The sequence below is a fragment of the Humulus lupulus genome, chromosome 7 (assembly GCF_963169125.1).
Source record: "Humulus lupulus chromosome 7, drHumLupu1.1, whole genome shotgun sequence".
Taxonomy (NCBI): Eukaryota; Viridiplantae; Streptophyta; class Magnoliopsida; order Rosales; family Cannabaceae; genus Humulus; species Humulus lupulus.
Window position 1 is genome coordinate 125,847,627 of NC_084799.1, and position 4,936 is coordinate 125,852,562.

Genomic DNA, 4,936 nt, shown 5'->3' on the forward strand with positions numbered 1-4,936 from the left:
TGCAAAACACACAAGTTACAATTTAGTAAGTGAGCCTAAGCCACTAAAAGAAGCAAGACTAAGGAGAAAAGAAACCTAACTAGTACTTTCTATCAAGCTTGAGCTCGGCGACCAAGAAATTCCCCTATCTTCCGAGGAGGCTGGGGGAGTCCCTTCTCTACAAGTATGCGTTAGCTTCGAGAGGTATCTATATACGTTGGTCCCGTATTGAACGTCTACCCCATCACAAACCTCGTTCAGACTATATATGGTTTGAAATTGGCCTAACCATCTATCAAACCTATGCACCATATGATCTACCCAAGACCAAACGTAAAAGTTATCCCTAGGATCCGAGAAGAGGATCAAGGTGTCGGGTTTGTGCTTAATTAAAGAAGGGGACCATATATTAGAGTTGAGCACTACTATACCTCCACTACCCGAGCTTGGCGAAGCCTCGTCTTGTGCTTTGTTTCCCGAGGCAGGCCGGTCATTTCGGTGAGCTGTAGGGGATGAGCCCGCGAGCTCGAAGATCTCCTCCTGGGGGGGAGCTTTTCAGTGGGAAGTGACACATGATCCCACTTGTAGTATTTGCAATAGGCTGAGTCATTGGTCAATTGGCCTTCCTCCAAGAGGCTGCAGACTCAAAGCTGATCTTCATGGAGAAGATACGATAGAGATCGCTGACCATAAGGTAGTTGGAGCAGGGCTGCCTTATGCTCCGCCATCGAATTAGAGGGGGTGGGACGGTGGTAGTTAGCTGTAGAAACAGTTTAACATCAGTATTCTGAACTTTGTGATTTAGTGAAAAGGAAAAGGGGATAAGTTTGAGGGTACTTACGAATGCGCTGGAAGGAGTAAAATGTTGAAGGAGCGAGGCCATCCATCTAGAAGAAAGCGAGCATAAAGTTCAGAGGATGGTTTGGCATGTCCTTGAAAAACTTATTCTCCTTTGGATAGCTCGATAGGTAATAGAAACCATCCCCTCCCCAAGCTTGAGAGGGCTTTCCTTTGAGGGAAAAGAGATATAAAATCTCTTGAGGTGAGGGTTCTTCCCACTTCAGCTCGTGATATAATGACCTAAGGGCAGAGAGAACCCTGTAGGAATTGGTCTGGAGTTGGAAGGGAGCGATTCCAACAAAATCAAAAAAATCTTTAAAGTCAGATTTCAGAGGGAGCAGAGCCCCTGCCCTCATGTGGTCGCGACTCCATGCAGTGAGCTTGACTTTACTGTTGGGATTTCCATCTCCCGGGGCGAAGCAACTCTGCTTGCTTGAAGTTGCAGGCTGACACATTATAGTGCCCGAAAGCTTCAAGCCATGATAGGCAGATCGGATATCTGACTTGTGGATGTGACTGAGCTCCAATAATGCTTATCCTCAAAGAATTCCTCTCTTGAGGTAGGAATGGAAGCAGCTTATGAGGTGGAGGGGCGGTTTGAAGGATCTCCCATCAGTGAGAATGAAAGGACACTAGGCTCGAAAGCGATGGTGACTCTGAGTTTAGGATCGAGAGGGACATGTCTGATCTCGGGGTCCGGATCTGGGTAGATTGCGACCTGGAGTATTTTTCTCTTTTTCTCCTCGACCTCGTCAATCTGGCGTCAAAAGTGGTCTCGAATGCCTTCTTGTTAGAACGTTTCTCGATGTTCACGTATGAGGCACTGGTTCCGATTGAAGGGTGATTTCGGACTGAGAGTAGATGGAGAATAGGGGATAGCGAGCTCTAAACCCCACCGATTCGTAGAGTTCTGCAACATCTAGCAAGAAAGAAAAGGGTGAGGACTGGGCATGTAGAAAATCCTAGAAAAAGTAGTTTTGGTGATTCGAGCTCGAAATTCCGAGATCACAAATATACCTCAATCGAGACTGAAGTCTCGAAAGAGTACGATGAGTTCGAAGGTAGCCCCAAACTATTGTAAAGTTCGGGCTTCGAGCGTGTATTCAGATGAGAAAGTGGGGAAGTGAATATCAGTTTTAAGGATCCTGGATTTTTGGGGATAAACTTGATGGATACCTGAAAAGGTGATATTTTTGGGATTTGTGCAGTTAAAACCCTAAATCAAAAACCCTATTTCCTGGCTTACACGAAACACTAATCCTAACCAAGAAAACCTCATTGTTGCAATTTTTGCACTAAATAATTTGGGTTAAAAACCATTATTCTGTTTATTATATAGTACGTCAAATCAAAATTTGTTTAGCATCAAATAAACGACTTTGCAAAAACTAGTAAATATGTTCACAATGCAGAGAATACACATAAAAGAAATGCTAAAACATATGAATATCAAAGAACGAGTGAAGAACGTGAGCTTACACAATGTTGTTCGTGGGTGTGATGATATTGTCGACTGAAGGAGCAGTTGCATGAAAGCTTTCACGGAGTCAAAAGCACTGGAGTTATTTTGTCTCTTTCGTTTAGCAAACATGCACATAATAGCTTTGGGTTTTTCTCTTTTCTCTGGTTCGTGTTTTCTGAGAAATAAAGATTATAGTGAAAGTGATGAAGGAGAAGAGATAACTTATATATATATATGACCCTGTGGGATATCAAAGGTCGAATAAATTTGGACCATTACTTTGATTCGAGTTAGGATCTAACGAACGGGATGCAAATATGATGATGGCAGGAAAAGGTTGGGATACGAAAAGACATGGGCAGATGAAAAGAGTACTCAAGTACTATGACTACGCAATCCATGGCTAACTCGTGTCCACACTCGAGTGTGGTAGGTGGCTTGATTTTCAGAGGTAGCAGTTCAAAAGTTTCATTTTCATAGGATTCCAACTGATACTTTTGAGGGGGCAAAATGTTACACCCAAATTTCGAGAATGGAATTTTTGATCTTGAAAATTAGGCTCGTAAGGTGTAAGCTTGAAATAAGAAAATTTGTTATATAACAAGCATTAATGAGAAAATCAAGAACAGTCTCGCTGAGTATTAAAACGACGACGCCAGAATTGGTGAGCTCGGAGCTACGTGGTCTCGAAGGTGTTCCGAGGTTACAAGTCGAGTTCGAAGCTTCAATAACAAGGATTTAACACTTGTATAAATATCCTGGTTCATCTTTTATCATTAGACGAGACAGTTCGAGCTCGGGCATTATGAGCTCGAAAGGGATGATCTCGACAAAGTCTCTTGTTAAGACTGAGGTAACCAAGGTAGCGAGCTCATGGTGGTTGGTCGATCTCGGAGGCATTCGATTATTTGAAGTCGATAGCCAAGTGTGAACATAGTTACTGTTCGAGAATCCCTATATTTAGGGGATTGGTTGTAATCTGTTGTTAAATCCCAAATATCATGGGGTTTATACGCGTATTATATAATTATATGCATTTAATTGTATTTATTTTGTAATTCAAATAATAACTCCCCAAAATGTGAGGGGAGATATTCTGTAAACCAATCGATAAATAGATTGGAGCTATTTATTTGTAAGGAACGGAGAAATTGGTATTGGGGAATACTTTGTTAAATTGCTTCCAAAAAGCTTTGAGAGAATTCCATAGTTGAATAACATCGACTTGTGGAATAGGCAGATTTTAACTGTTGAACCACGTAAAAATCGTGTCTTTTATTGTTAGTTTCTCCAGGTATTTTGTTTAATTTCTCTTCATTTTTAAGTTGACAAAAAACAGCGTCAACAATAATTAATTATTTTTTTTCTAATTTGGTTCTTATATTTTATACACATTTGGATCAAGGTTGTATCTTGTTTCAGGAATTATTGGTACATGCGAGGAAACAGACAAAATGAGCTCATACTGGTAGATCTTGAAATTGAAAGAACGTGCAGACAAAACCGAAAGATAAAGAAAATGCTGGATTTTTCCATGGCTGAGAATCAAGGAAATGCTGCTAATGTTAATAATATCCCAAATATTGCAGAGGTTCTAGTGGAACGAGGACCAAGGACGCTTAGAGACTATGTACTTCCTACTGTCACAGGACTGCATTCATGCATTAGACATCCCACTATTGCTGCAAATAATTTTGAGATTAAGCAAGCAATATTACAAATGGTGGGGTCAATTGTTCAGTTTGGGGGGTTGCCCACAGAAGATTCAAATTTGCACATAGCCAATTTTCTGGAGCTATGTGCAACATTTAAGATGAATGGGGTGAGTGACGATGCTATCAGACTTAGATTATTTCCATTCTGTCTACGAGACTAGTCAAAGAGTTGGATAATTTCACTGCAAGCTAATTCTATCACAACATGGGAGGAGTTAGCCCAGAAGTTCTTAGCAAAGTTTTTCCCTCCAGCAAAAGCTGCAAAATTGAGAAGGGAAATCAATAATTTCTACCAGACAGAAGGGGAATCGTTGTATGATGCATGGGGACGATTTAAAGAATTTTTAAGCAAGTGCCCACATCATGGTATAGAGAAGTGGATGTTGGTCAATAATTTTAATAATGGGTTGAATGGTACTACTCGTACCATAATAGATGTTGCAGCAGGAGGTGTGCTCATGAGCAAGAGTGCTAATGAGACGTATGAATTACTAGAGGATATGGCAATGAATAACTACCAGTGGTCAACTGAAAGGGTACAAACTAAGAAGGTGGCTGATATAATTGAATTATATGCTATTTCCATGCTTACAGTGCAAGTGGCAACTTTAACGAAGCAGTTACAACAGCGCAACCTGTCAGCACAAACCATGCAAGTACAGAGTTTATGTGGGGCATGTGGGATTGCTCATCCATTAAATTAGTGTCCTACCATGGATATGAATAATATACCAATTGAACAAGTCCAAGCTATGGGAAATTTTCAAAGGCCAACCAACAACCCCTTTTTCGATGTCATTTAACCAAGGTTGGAGGAATCATCCTAACTTCTCTTTGACAAATAATCAAGCTGCACAACAACCTTTCCCTCAAAGTCAGCAACAATTTTCACCTCCACAGCCACAACCACATCAACCAACACATATGAAACAACTTGAAG

The 4,936-nt window shown here is 40.8% G+C and overlaps 1 non-coding gene across 1 annotated transcript; it reads right to left on the bottom strand.

Annotated features, from left to right (window-relative positions):
• Nucleotides 1-4,259: 4,259 nt before the first annotated feature.
• On the bottom strand, nucleotides 4,260-4,366 carry LOC133793071 (small nucleolar RNA R71). Its single transcript, XR_009874532.1, has one exon. It is a non-coding gene; the product is annotated as a small nucleolar RNA R71 (small nucleolar RNA).
• Between the last annotated feature and the right edge of the window lie 570 nt (nucleotides 4,367-4,936).